The sequence below is a fragment of the Myotis daubentonii genome, chromosome 1 (assembly GCF_963259705.1).
Source record: "Myotis daubentonii chromosome 1, mMyoDau2.1, whole genome shotgun sequence".
In the NCBI taxonomy this organism is placed as follows: Eukaryota; Metazoa; Chordata; class Mammalia; order Chiroptera; family Vespertilionidae; genus Myotis; species Myotis daubentonii.
In genome coordinates, this window is record NC_081840.1 from 179,671,773 (window position 1) to 179,687,434 (window position 15,662).

The 15,662-nt window shown below is 39.6% G+C and overlaps 1 non-coding gene across 1 annotated transcript; it reads right to left on the bottom strand.

Moving 5' to 3' along the window:
* Positions 1-1,212: 1,212 nt before the first annotated feature.
* On the bottom strand, positions 1,213-1,320 carry LOC132223531 (U6 spliceosomal RNA). The gene has a single exon (XR_009450487.1). It is a non-coding gene; the product is annotated as a U6 spliceosomal RNA (small nuclear RNA).
* Positions 1,321-15,662: the final 14,342 nt, after the last annotated feature.

Genomic DNA, 15,662 nt, shown 5'->3' on the forward strand with positions numbered 1-15,662 from the left:
ATCTAAGCTGGTCATGATCTAGTATCCTTTGCCTATGATTGGTTTAGGGACATTATTTTTGATCTTCTCTATTATGTCATGCAGATGATCACACCTGGAAAATGACACAAAAATGATTTTTCAGATGATAGCTTTCACTATGCACTGTGTAAAATATGGTCACTATTTTATATAATTTCTGTGCTTTTGTTTGTAAAGACTGTGCCCACAACACAGACCAAGAATATAAACACACAGGGATGCATAAAGATGTGTTTGCAGCTATGCCATTTAGGTTAATTGGGTTTGTGCGGAAGTCTGATACATGGACTTGGATGTCAGAATTGCCTGTGTTTGAATTATGCTTTTTTTGCACTGTGGTAACTTCATGAACTTGGGCACATTAGTTAATATCTTGGCCTTTGATTTTTTTCAACTGTAAAATGGGGCTAATCATCCCGATCTCTTGGAGTTGTTGTGAATGTTAATAATAATGTTTACAATGTGCCTGTCATATAGTAGAACCTCAAGAAAAAGTGGCTAATTTCCAGGGCTTCTAGGCTAGTACAAATTTGGCCCTTAGGTTTCAAGTTCCTCCCACCAGTCTCCTAATAGCCACATTCTTGGTTAATACTGTATGCTTATTCTGGTTCCATCTGTCATTCCCTTGGCACCTACCTACCTGTTTTATGGGCCAGCACTCTAATTGGGAATAGAAAGTAAAATGGAGATTGCAGCAGGCATAGCTTCGTCCCTCACTCTCTGGGCCTCTGTGTCTTGGTGAATGTAGCTATACTTCTGAATGGCGAAAATGTCACTAACAGATAATCCTTGGTTCCGTTTTAGCTGATCAAAAGAATATTTTTTGAATTGTTTATTGAGGGCCAAACCATTTAATATTGCTTCTAGTCATTTGTGAAATTTATTCAGGAAGATGTTGTGAAAGGGTGGCCTTCTTTAAGGTTTTCTTTTTCCTTTTCAGTGTAGATTCAATGAGAAGAACTGAGAAAACCTAGAAGCCACAGGCTGTAAGACTTATTGTTATTCCTCAAGCCACTTAGACCTTAACCAAATATTAAGAAAATTGAAAATTAAAAAAAAGCCATGATGAAGCCACCATTTATCCTAATGTACTTCTATATTTGGTGCATATCGTCAATACTGTTTAATAACATTCATGTGACTACTTCATGCATGATTACTAGCTATTCATTTATTTTTTTTTCTTTTTTAAAAAATATGGAACGTTTCACGAATTTACGTGTCATCCTTGTACAGGGGCCATGCTAATCTTCTCTGTTATCATTCCAATTTTAGTATATGTGCTGCCGAAGTGAGCACACTAGCTATTCATTTAAAATATAATTTATCTGTAGGACAAAGGTTAACTTTGTCTGTTTTTGTGAAAACTCTGACTCCTCAAGCCATTGGAACTTTTCAAATGTAGATTTCCACTGCACTTGTAACTATTTCAAGGCTGGCTTCCAAATCTGTTCCATTGGTGCTGTGGGAACTTCTAGAGTTGTGCATGGCACATCATTATAAATTATACCTCTTTCTCGTTTTGATGCTTTTAATATTCTTTAAAAAGCTGGAAAGGCTGTAGAAAATACTGCGCAGGGGAAAAGCACTATAGTAATTTTATTTTCTTCTTTTTGCATTAATGCACTTTATCTTCATGTTTTAAAGCATAAGTTGCTCGAGGACCCAAATAAATAAAATCAGAAACGATAGAGGCGAAATAACAACAGACCCCACAGAAATACAAATGATTGTTAAAAAATACTATGGACAGCTCTACTCCAACAAACTAGACAACCTGGAGGAAATGGACAAATTCCTAGAAAAATACAACATTCCAAAACTCAATCAGGAAGAATCTAAAAATCTCAACAGGCCAATAACTATGGAAGAAATTGAAGCAGTCATCAAAAAGCTTCCATCAAACAAAAGCCCAGGACCAGACGGCTTCACAGGGGAGTTTTACCAAACATTCAAGGAAGAACTAAAACCTATCCTCAGACTACTACAAAAAATTCAAGAGGAAGGAACACTTCCAAGCTCATTCTATGAAGCCAGCATCACCCTAATACCAAAACCAGGTAAAGACAACACAATGAAAGAGAATTACAGGCCAATATCCCTCATGAACATAGATGCCAAAATCCTCAACAAAATCTTAGCAAATCGGATCCAGCAGTACATCAGAAAGATCATACACCATGACCAAGTAGGATTTATCCCAGGGATGCAAGGATGGTACAATATCCGCAAATCAATAAACGTGATACATCACATAAACAAATTGAAAGAAAAAAACCACATGGTCATATCAATTGATGCAGAAAAAGCATTTGACAAAATTCAACACCCATTTTTGATAAAAACTCTCAGCAAGGTGAGAGTAGAAGGATCATACCTCAACATAATAAAAGCCATATATGACAGGCCCACAGCCAACATCATACTCAATGGACAAAAACTAACACCATTTCCCCTAAGAACAGGAACAAGACAGGGATGCCCCCTCTCACCACTCCTGTTCAACATAGTACTGGAAGTGTTAGCCATTGCAATTCGGCAAGAAGAAGAAATAAAAGGCATCCAAATTGGAAAAGAGGAAGTAAAACTGTCCTTATTTGCAGACGACATGATATTATACATACAAAACCCTAGAGATTCCATCAAAAAGCTACTAGACTTAATACATGAATTTGGCAATGTAGCAGGATACAAAATTAACCCCAACAAATCTGAGGCATTTCTATACACCAATAGTGAACTTTCAGAAAGAGAGATTATAAAAACAATCCCGTTTACCATTGCACCAAAAAAATTAAGCTACCTAGGAATAAACTTAACTAAAGAGGTAAAAGACCTCTACTCAGAAAACTACAGGACGTTGAAAAAAGATATAGAGGAAGACATAAACAGATGGAAGAACATACCGTGTTCATGGATTGGTAGAATCAACATCATTAAAATGTCCATACTACCCAAAGCAATCTATAAATTCAACGCACTTCCCATTAAAATACCAACGGCATACTTCAGAGATCTAGAACGAACTCTCCAAAAATTCATCTGGAATAAAAAAAGACCCCGAATAGCTGCAGCAATCCTGAAAAAGAACAAAGTAGGTGGGATCTCAATACCAGATATCAAGTTGTATTACAAAGCCACTGTTCTCAAAACTGCCTGGTACTGGCACAAGAATAGGCATATAGATCAATGGAATAGAATAGAGAGCCCAGAAATCGGCCCGAACCAATATGCTCAATTAATATTTGACAAAGGAGGCAAGAACATACAATGGAGCCAAGATAGTCTCTTCAATAAATGGTGCTGGGAAAATTGGACAGATATATGCAAGAAAATGAAACTAGACCACCAACTTACACCATACACAAAAATAAACTCAAAATGGATAAAGGACTTAAATGTACGACGGGAAACCATAAAAATTCTAGAAGAATCCAAAGGCAACAAAATCTCAGACATATGCCGAAGCAATTTCTTCACTGATACAGCTCCTAGGGCACTTGAAACTAAAGAAAAAATGAACAAATGGGACTACATCAAAATAAAAAGCTTCTGCACAACAAAAGAAACCATCAACAAAACAACGAGAAAACCCACTGTGTGGGAAAACATATTTGCCAATGACATATCTGATAAGGGCCTAATCTCCAAAATTTATAGGGAACTCATACAACTTAACAAAAGAAAGATAAACAATCCAATCAAAAAATGGGCAAAGGACCTAAATAGACACCTTTCAAAAGAGGACATCCAGAAAGCCAAGAGACATATGAAAACATGCTCAAAGTCACTAATCATCTGAGAGATGCAAATCAAAACAGCAATGAGGTACCATCTCACACCGGTCAGACTGGCTATCATCAACAAATCAACAAACGACAAGTGCTGGAGAGGATGTGGAGAAAAAGGAACACTTGTGCACTGCTGGTGGGAATGCAGACTGGTGCAGCCACTATGGAAGACAGTATGGAGTTTCCTTAAAAAACTGAAAATGGAACTCCCATTTGACCCTGTGATCCCACTTCTAGGAATATATCCCAAGAAACCAGAAACACCAATCAGAAAGGATATATGCACCCCTATGTTCATAGCAGCACAATTCACCATAGCTAAGATCTGGAAACAGCCTAAGTGCCCATCAGTAGATGAATGGATTAGAAAACTGTGGTACATCTACACGATGGAATACTATGCTGCTGTAAAAAGGAAGGAACTCTTACCATTTGCAACGTCATGGATGGAACTGGAGAGCATTATGCTAAGTGAAATAAGCCAGTCAATAAAGGAAAAATACCACATGATCTCACTCATTCATGGACAATAGAGACCATTATAAACTTTTGAACAATAATAGATACAGAGGCAGAGCTGCCTCAAACAGATTGTCAAACTGCAGCGGGAAGGCCGGGGAGGGTTGGGGGGCAGGAGGTAGGGGGGTAAGAGATCAACTAAAGGACTTGTATGCATGCATATAAGCATAACCAATGGACATAAGACACTGGGTGATAGGGGAGGCTAGGGGACTGTCTAGGGCGGGGGGATAAAATGGATACATATGTAATACCCTTTGTAATACTTTAAGCAATAAAAAAAAAAGCATAAGTTGCTCAAATTCTCAACCCCCCCCCCCCAAAAAAAAAATCAGTGTTAAAGTAGACAACAATACAGAATTCCAAAACTGGCCTTTGCTCCATCTAAGGATAATCAGATTGTAAGTATAGTTTCTAATCAATTTATACATCATTAGAAGCCACGTATATTAAACCAGTTTGGATTATCTGTGATTATCACTCAAACTTATTTACTAATTATTTTTCTAAATAGCCAGATAAATCTCCACCCAGTCTTTCCCCTCTGATAGTCCCATAAGAAATCATTTTGCTATTAGCCTGGAAACATTCCAAAAGCAGGACAGTGTGGTGGCAGTCTGCAGAGAGGCCTCAAGGGAGACATCAGATGTTGGTTCAAATGTGACTGTTACGCTCTTGATCCCACAGCTGAAAGCGAAGTTGCAGTGTCTCTGTAGAGGCTGGATCGGAGTGTTCTGTCTCTGGCAGCTCATCAGCCTCTGGGAGGTGCAATCTAAAAACTATCAGTGGACTCCTGGGCATTGTCTTTAATCTGGGTCTTTTTGGGGTTTTGAAATATGGCTGGAGTAACCAATTTAAAAGCGAATGCTAATCATGCAGCAACCAGCTGTATGAGCAGCTCTCATCTGGGATTTACAAACACTTTGCAAAACATAAGTCATTAATCTTCAGAGTGGCTTTCTGGAGTCAAAAACATCCATCTCCACCCCTCTTTGCCACTGGGAAATCTAGGCTTTCAAAGGCACAGTGTAGGACTGCACCCAGGTCCCAGGTGGGTCCTGTAAGGCAAACTGTGGTCTGAGCATCAAGCTCTGGAATGGATCTCGTGAGCAAAGCACAGTGGGGCCGTGGGGAGACATGGCTAGCATCGTGGGGCCACGTGTGGGTCTGTGGAAGTGTTGGCTCTTCCTGGACCCCACTCAACTGCTATGTGTGACTGAGGAAATATTAATGGGAAAGGACTGAGCTGTTACTTAGGGCTTCAGTCTTTTCCTTTCATAGATTATTTCTTTCCTACAGGTCTCTCTTTATTTTTTTTAAAAAAATTATATATTTTTATTGATTTCAGAGAGGAAGGAAGAGAGAGAAAGAGAAACATCAGTGATGAGAGAGAATCATTCATCAGCTGCCTCCTGCATGCCCTCTACTAGGAGTCAAGCCCGCAACCCAGGTATATGCCCTGACAGGGAATGGAACGTGACCTCCTGGTTCATAGGTCAATGCTCAATCATTGAACCTCTTCCATCCTTCTGGCTGAGTATCTCTTTTTCAGAATCATTCTCTTAATTTGATTTCTCATGTCTGAAGTCATAGATTCACAGCCTTGAGAACACAAAACGCTCCCCCAGAAATTGACCATTTTTAGTCTTTTCATAAAACTTTGATAACCTGGGCAGTGGTATAAAGTAATTGATAGTGAAAACTTAGGCATTAGGGAAGAACTCTGTTCCTATTGCTTTATCTTTTCTCCTGAAAATGTCTAACCCATGGCAGGTCCTTCATAAATGTTTTATTAATGAATTTATGAGTGAGTGAAACCATGGTGGGGGTAAGGGTTGGAAGAAAAGGACTTGTGAATGGGAAAAAGCATAAATACAAAAATGTGTACTACTACAGTCCTTTATGCAACTGGCAATAAGATTAGAGTTGGTATTTATAACCTTTTTTTTTTCTTTCTTTTTTCCCCCTTTAGTGTTGACACAATTACAGATGACCCCATTCCCCTGCCCTCCTTTGCTCACCTCCACCCAGCCCTCTGGCCATCACCACATGTCTGTGTGTATGGGTTATGCATATATACCAATTCCATGTTTTCTTTGCTTTCAGCCAGCACCTCAGCAAGCTGTGATGTATTTACCTGGTGGGTAACTCCTACTGAGTGTGGGTCTTTGGTTGTCCTGAATATATTGGGTGGCTAAGTTTTCGGTTTTTTTTTTCTTTTCTTTTTTTTACCAATGAATAGAGTGGTACTCAGAGCCACCATCTCCTGGGTCCAGACTTACTCACCCTAGCCCCATGCGGTAGCCAACGTTCCTGTTTCTGATCCCAGAGCTCAGTAGGTCTGTGTTTGCAGCCCTTATTTGTCACTAGATTTTATTTTTCCGTTATATCTTTGAATTATTTAAAATATATGCCGACTATGCTTTTGGAAAGGAAGTGGAATGGGTGTCACTGTGCTCTACCACATTGACACGCTGTGGAGCTCACCCTGATCCCCTCTTCAGAGCTGGCACATCCACCCCCAGCTGCTGGGAATATGGGATGCCAAAGGCTCATGGCCGCGTCCTTCACGGTGCCCGACCCTCTGCTGCAGGGAACTGCCTTGTCCAAGGTTATGTCTCCTCCTGGCCGCTGTGCGTGTACAAAGGCCTTTCCCCCCTTGCTTCAGTTGGCAGCAACTCTGGAGGACCACCCTGGCTTCAGGGCTTCCATAAGGTCAGCTCAGAGCAATCTCATTTGCATCTACATTGTGGTCAGCTTCCCCCTCTGCCCAGACCTGTCTTCACTACCTTACAGGTGAAATATCTCCCCAGAATACTCTGTATATCCTCCTGCATACACCCCCCCCGCCTTAGACTTTATTTGAAAATCCAATCAATCTAAGGCAGGCTGGAAATCCACCAGAGGAATGATTCAATGGCCCACTGAAGACATCTGTGCTTTAACTGGGATGGTGGTTGTCTATTATTTTTTCCTGGCAAACCTTCTCATTTCTGGAAATTGTTCCTTCTTTTGGAAACTGTCATTCTTTGTGACTCAGTCACATTGTTTATTGCAGGATCTGCCGTATTCTTATGGGGCCCTACTTTTCAAAATTTCTCTTTTGGCTTAATCTAGTTGCTGCCTCTTGCAACCAAGTGTTCTAAACTAGTTCACTAGCTCACTAAGCTAGAACATTATTTTACAAACCAGCAAATTAATAGGCCTGGTTTATTAGATTAATTTACTGCAGCCCAGCAGAAGACAGGTTTTAAGATAGGATAGATGAATTAAAAATATAGTTATTTTTTTTCCTTAATGTAGTAGTACATGATCATTGTAGAAACTTGAAAGTAGGAGGGAGAAAAAAAGCTCATAATCCCACTGTCCAGAAATAATTACTATTTATTATTAACTAGAGGCCCGGTGCACGAAATGTGTGCATGGGTAGGGTCCCTAAGCCTAGCCGGCGATCAGGGCCAATTGGGAACTTCCAGCTGCCAGCTGTAGCCTTCCTTTGTTCTGTGACGCCCCCTGGTGGTCAGCACATATCATAGTGAGCGGTCGAACTCCTGGTCTCCTGGTCAAACTCCCAAGAGGACACTTTCCATGTTAGCCTTTTATATATATAGATTTTCACATGTCCTTCTAGTCTCTTATCTAGAGTTATAAATTTATATGTACATATTTTCTTTTACAACAATGGGATGATATGGTTGGTAGTGCTTTAAATTGGCTTTAATATATTGTGAACATATTTTATGTAATTAAGTACTCTTCTCCCACATGCTTTTTTTTTTTTTTAAGGTTTACTTGTGTTTCTTTTTCTTTTTAAATATATTTTATTGATTTTTCACAGGGAGGAAGGGAGAGGGATAGAGAGCTAGAAACATCGATGAGAGAGAAACATCGATCAGCCGCCTCCCGCACACCCCCCACTGGGGACATGCCCGCAACCAAGGCACACGCCCCTGACTGGAATCAAACCCGGGACCCTTCGGTCTGCAGGCCAACGTTCTATCCACTGAGCCAAACCGGTCAGAGCTTTTTTTTTTTTTTTTTTTTAAATAATTCTTTATTGTTGAAAGTATTACATATGTCCCCCATTTACCTCCATTAACCCCCTCCAGCTCCCCACCCACTTCAGGCCTTCAGCACCCTATTGTCTATGTCCCACGTGCTTTTAATAACTGCATAGTATTCCACCATATGGTTGTATCATAATTCATCTAATCAAACGTGAAGTTAGGTTGTTTCCGAATTATTGCTGTCACCAGTGATATAGTGAGCGAGGTCTTAAGGCAGGTCTTTGAACACAGTTCCCTGACGCATAATTGCTGAATGAAAATGTTTGTAGATTTTAAGACTATTGGTATAGATTACTAAACTGATTTCTGAAATGATTGTATCACCTTACACAGCTGGCAGCAGAATATGAGCATACACTTCTTTTTTTTCACTTTTTTAATATTGGGTTGTTTTCTTAAAATAATTAAAAAAATTTTTTTATTGATTTCAGAGAGGAAGGAAGAGGGAGATAGAAACATCAATGATGAGAGAGAATGATTGATCAGCTGCCTCCTGCATGCCCCCTACTGGGAATCAAGCCTGCAACCCAGGCATGTGCCCTGACTGGGAATGGAACATGACCTCATGGCTTATAGGTTGATGCTCAACCACTGAGCAACACTGGCTGGGCAACAATTGCTTTCTTTAATTCAATTTTCTCTATTTACCAATGGATGAAACATATTTTCATATGTTTATCTCTCTTTATGTACGAGTATGTAAACATGCACATAGAAACACATATGCACACTTAATGTAAGTATGTATAAGTGTATGAATTGCTTATTTTGTCCTTTGCCCAAGTTTTTCTTGGCATGTTACATTTTTTCTGTATTGTTTCATGCAAAAATTCTTTAGTTTGTCACTTGCATTTTAATTTTGTTCATGGCATATTGTGATGTAGTCAGTCAAATTTAGTAATTGTTTCTTTTGTGATTTCTGGTATGCTTGGGAAGACTGTCCCCAACCCTAGGGAAGAGGCATGTTGATGAGAGGTGGGTCATCTGGGGGGGACTGTGGTAAAAGGGAGTCCACAGAGAAAGGCTGATTAAGCCTGCGGCTGACTCCAGGATCCTGATAAAGGCCCTGAAATTGTGTCTTCTAGCTCCTTCATTTTACAGATGAAGGAGCAGAGGTCCAGGGAGAATAAGAAATAAGATTGAAGTAGCAGATTACCAAGTCTCCTATTAACAGCGTTATCCATAAAGGGATATATTACATTTTTATAAGAAATAATTTGGTATTGGTGAAGAGAAAAAAAAATTTCTTTTTGTTTTTTTCCTATAGTTGGTCACAACACTGATATAAAGAATTTAAAATGCCTCTGAAAGCTGATTACATCTTTACACCTAGAATTGATGGTTCTAATTTCTTTTTATTGATTGTGTAGCATTTTATAAAAGCTGTATGGATGTCATGGTACTTACCCAAAGCAAACTCACCGTAGCAATCATCATCCATCTATAATTGTTAACAGTGTCTACAAATTAAACTGGAGCTACTTGAAACTGAAGAGGAAGAAGAGACCGTATAGTACCCAATCTATAGTCATTTGTCTTGCCAAGGACTAGAAACAAACAGCAAATAATGGAACATTCCAGAAGCCAGTCTTGCATGTATGAAGGGAGATTGTAGGCCTGCCAGGTTTAACAAATACAAATATAGGATACCCAGTTAAATTTGAGTTTCAGGTAAATAATGAATACTTTTATAGTATAAGAATGTCACAAATACTGCATAGGCTAGACTTACCTAAAATATTATATATTGTGTACCTGAGATTTGAATTTACTGAGGCATCCTGTATTTTATCTGGCAACTGGGACCTTTTGTTATACTTATTGAAATAGCAAACCCATGGCATGCATTTATGAAGCTGGTTCTTCATCACTCCAATTACAGTAGTTGAGGCAAGAAGGTACTTTCAAGGAAAAGTCCACCAAGAACCCCACATGATATGAAATTAGCAAAAGCAGAGATATTGTATTAGTTTCTTATGGCTGCCATAACAAAGTGCCACAAACTGGTGGCTCAAGACAACAGAAATGTAATGTGTCACAGTTCTGGAGGCTGGAAGTCAGAAATCCAGGTATCAGCAGAGCCACAATCCCTCTGAAATCTGTAGGGAATCCTTCCTTGCCTCATCCTAGCTCCTAAAGGTTTGCTCCTTGGTGTCCTTGGTTTGCAAGGAAGGTGTCCTTGCTCTGCCTCTGTCGCCACAGAGCATTCCCCTCTGCGTCTCTGTCTTCCTGTGGCATTTTTCTCTTATAAGGACACCAGTCATGTTGGGTTCAGACCCATCCTAATGACCTCATCTTAACTTGATTATACCTGCAAAGACCCTATTTCCATAGGCTCCAGGGATTAGGTCTTCAACATACCTTTTTTGGGGGACACAATTCAACCTGTAACAGATACGATTACCTGAGATCCTTGATTATATATTAAAAATTGTAAAAAACTTTAACTGTAGTTATTTTATTATTTTCCAATTCCAAGTACAGATACTGATTGGGCAACCAGCTCCTATTCAATTGTTATCTACTGGAGAGATTTTTATTTTTAAAGGAACTAAGAAATTCATAAGTGGGATCATGGGATTTAGGCTGCAGCCCAAACTTCATGTTGGGAGAAGAAAGCTTCTGGGGACTGTAGAAGTTTGTATTGCCCTGAACATACGATGAAATGTGATTTTAGAGGAAAATAATAGTCATTGCTGTGGACTCTCAGGTGTGAAGGTCAGGTGAAGGCACCTGTACACTCCCAGAAGGACACTTCCTATTGACTTTTAGTACAATTGTTCCAGGAAGGGATGGGGAGACGTTGTAAAACTTCCAGGAACTTTTGTTTTCAAAACTTGTAAAACATTTTTATTTTCAAGTGCTTTGGAGGTGTCTTTATACAACCAAGTCAGAGCAACTGCTGAATGGCAGAGAGTTTATAGGAGAGCCCAGACGAACAGCAGAGGTAGCCAAATACCATTTGTATTTTAGGTACAATATCCGCAATACAGGTATAGTCAATCGAAGGTTAGACCAGTTCAAGTTTCTAATTCAAAGTAAGTGAAGGAAAGGAGGGCATTTGTATATATTTATTGTTGGAAAGATGATATTATAGCATTAAATAAAAATTTGAAAAATTATAAAAAGTATCATAATCTTTGAAACCTTTTACAAATATATTCATTTCTGCTACTTTCCACTCTTTTTATAATACAGTAACATATCAGTTTAAGGCTAGTGTTTCCCGGTAACAAAGTAAAGCATATATTTGTAACTTAAACATATTTCCTTTGAAAATAAAGGCCACCGAATTTTAAAAGACATCTCCTACTTGGGCATGTTATGTAAAAATACTACAATAAAAATGTTAATAAGGTTGGTTTGTTGAGACAGGGTATTTTGGTTGTCTTTTAGAGGTTTGCAGAATGAGTGTCTTTTTACAAAAATATATATTTTTATTGATTTCAGAGAGGAAGAGATAGAAACATCCATACTAATAAAAGGGTAATATGCTAATTAGACCGGGCATCTTCCGGGCGACCTTCTGGATGTCCTTCCGGACAAAGCCACGGTAGCGGGGCTGAGGCAGAGGCAGTTAGGGGTGATCAGGCCAGCAGGGGAGAGCAGTTAGGGGGATCAGGCCAGCAGGGGAGAGCAGTTAGGAGGATCAGGCCAGGAGGGGAGAGCAGCTGGGGAAGGAAGCCCCTGGCTGGCAGCCAGAAGGCCCTGATTGGCCCTAATGGCCGGCCAGGCCTAGGGACCCTACGGTGGATGAATTTCATGCACCGGGCCTCTAGTTTAAAAATAAATGTTGACTTGTGCATGCGCGATATTTGACCCTGTCTGACACTGGCCTCCCATTTAAATTAATTTGAAGACAGTTTCCTGTGATGCCAGCATTTGCGATGACTATTAATAAATCACAAGGACAAACTCTAGACAGAGTAGGAATATTCCTACCTGAACCCATTTTTAGTTATATGTTGCTTTCTCTTGAGTTCGAAAACCATGTGATGTTAAAGATAAAGTTGTAAATACTTCATCACAAGGGAAATTAGTCAAGCACTCTGAAAGTGATTTTACTCTTAATGTGGTATACAGAGAGATATTAGAATAAGTTTAATCAATTTATCAGTCATTGTTTTTATCAATGTTTTTATATCATGTTTTTATATAATGCCTTTGTTGTTGTTATATCATGTTGTTATTGTTTATTTATTAATCAATTTATATATTATTTTCATATACATTTTACTAATTTTCTTTCATCTCTGACACTTATAGAGAAAGGGTGAATATAGATATTAAAATATTTCTTCTAATTAATTTCCTTTCAATGTGCATGAATCTGTGCACAGGGCCACTAGTCAATGATGAAAGAGAATCATTGATTGGCTGCCTCCTGCATGCCCTCTACTGGGGATCGAACCTAGAACTGAGGTACATGCCCTTGACTGGAACTGAACCCAGGACCCTTCAGTCCATGGGCTGACACTCTATCCACTGAGCCAAACAGGCTAGGGCAGAATGAGTGTCTTAAGTGCAAGCTCATGATTCAGGTTTACAAATTGTTTCACCCCTACCCCAGATTTAAGCCTAGATATAAGAAATTATTTTATTTCCTATGATTTTTTGTGTGTGCTAATTTTGAGTAGGAGGACCTGCTTTTTTGAAATGGATTCATCTCCACTCTGTTAATTTTTTCACAGTGTGTTTGTAGGCAACATCGATCAGTTGCTAACATAGAGTTTCTCTGAAAGCTTTCACTGTGTTATCAGGGTAATGTATTTTTTTGGGGGCAGGGGGCGCGCGGCGGGGACAAATCGCGACACAGTAAACCTCGAGTGCTAGGATATTTCCAAGATAGAAAGGGCTTTGATTGGGAGTGAATGGATTTGCAAAATGATGGGGGTAGGAGTTGTCTTCATCTTTTCTTGGCCATATTTTAAAGCTGAACCCTTGGTTGGCTCACCTCCCTTCCACCATTCACTTCCTCTGCTTCACTTTATGTATTCCTGTGAAGCTGGTATCCTGGAAGCCCTCTCTATATCCATCCCATTCTGGCCAGCTTCAGAGCCAGTCCTCACAGAGGCATGTCCTGCCTCACTCTCTACTTAGAGGTTCATGGGGAAAAGGCAGTATGTTTCAATCCAACTTCACAATGCCCTAGGTGAAGGACCCCTTCTCTTTGGGTAGAGGATAAACTGGCTGTAAAGGAGCCACAACAGACCCAGCCACTCAGGCCTCCTCATTGGTGGCAGAAGGATCTATAAGGCAATTACAATGTGACAATTGAGCCCAGATTCATCACTTTACCTCTTTCTGCATCATTTTCTTCTGTGTCATGGAATGAGATATGCTGGCTCCATCTTTACCCACAGGTTAAATGTAGTGATCTATGCCAAATAAAATATGTCACATGCCTTGCAAAGTCAATATTTAGTAGGTGTAATTTCATCTAGATAGATGTAGGGAAAATGAAATAGGAGAGATTGGTTTTCATTATTTATGATTTTTTCTTAACTCAGTTTTTTTTTCTCTTTGATGCCCTTCCTAATAAATGTTGCTTCATGATGATAATGACCAGGATCATAATTTAAAAAAACCCCAACCAAATCCAAACCTGAATTATTCCCATTTGTTAGTTTGAAATGTACTGAAAAAAGCAAAAAAAAAAAAAAAAAAAAAAAAGGAAGAATCACCTTTAATTCCTCAACTATTTTGAGGAGCTGCATAAAATTAGAAATAAAAGCCATACCATTCTCTGCACTGCTACTCCACAAGATAAACACAGTAATAGTGTGGGTTTTAAAAATAATTTCAACTTTTCCCAGCCTGGTATCTGTCTGTGCGGGTGAATACATGTGTGTATGTTTGTATATATATGTCTTTGTGTATATGCATGTGTATATTTTATTGGTCACTGTAATCAACTGTAACTCCAGTGCTTTCTTCCCAGTGCAAGATCAGTGTTTATAGAGATGGCACTTCTTCTATTCCATGTGATCCTTGGGGTTGATCAGTCACAGACACTGGTCTTTCCTGATACAGGGATGGAAACTGAGTCCAGAGCCTGGCTGGCTACAGGGATTGATAAGTCAGGAACACAGATTTGTAGAATATTATCGTGGTTGGCTCACAATCTTTCAACATCTACTGTCCTTTGCTATGGAGTTTGGAATGCTAAGTTTTCCCAGGTAACCTTTGCAGTGGGGGTGGCATGTGACACTATTCTGCTGGTAAGAAGTAAACAGAAGCCTGCTGAAGGTCTTCCAGGAAACCCTTGCTTTCCTAATACAGCTGCTACTGCTTCTTCCTTCCCACCCTGTCCCCACAGATGTGTTAGCTCGAGCAGCAGTTGCCACCTTGGGACCACAAGGAAGCCTGAGAGAACCAGGCTAGCAGCCGCCTGCTTTGGGGACCTATTGTGGTGTGAGGGGAAACCCCCAAACTCTTACGTGTTGAAACTGATATTGGTTGGGCTTACTGTCACATGCCCCTAAACGCAAACCCTGAGGAATTCACCGTGCGTCTCAAGCGGGAACAGTCATTCCCCCTGGGACTTTTCTGTGGGAGCTAAAGGGGAAGACAGCCTCTTTCCTTGGTGTTACTCAGTGGGAAGGGTGGGTGGCTGGGTTTCCAGGGCCACTCCCGCTACCTGGTGAGGGAAAGGTTTAGCTGAAGAACAAAACTAAGGAGTGACAAGCCTGGGAGAATACAGCAGAGCCTGATGCCATCTTTTGAGTTCTTGGATCCACTCTTGTCTAAAGCCAGGATCTCTGGGTTTATAATAATATTTTCTTCTTGCCCCATGTGAATTCCAGTTATATTTCTCTCACTTGAAACCAACAGACTTCTGAGTAATAGATTCTACAGTGACTCACTCCGCCACATTCACATTAAAGTCTCTGTCCCGCAGAGACCTCCATGATTTGCTGTTTAATACGTGTCTTCCAAGATATTTGTGAGACACACACATCCACACATATACACACAGGTAGTTTTTATTTAAATGTTAATGGAATAATACTTTATGTATTTTTATGTGTCTTAACACATTTTGAATATCTTTCCATTTTAGTGTAGATCTACCTCATTCTTTTGAACAGATGCATAATATTTCATGGAGTGGTTTTAGCAAGAATTTGTTTAATTATATTTCTCTCGATGGACACCTAGATTATCTTCATATTTCTCTGACTGCAGACAATACTACAGTGAACTTTCTTGCAAGAATTTCTTGAGCAAATGAGCAACTATTTTTCTAGGATAGATTTCTATA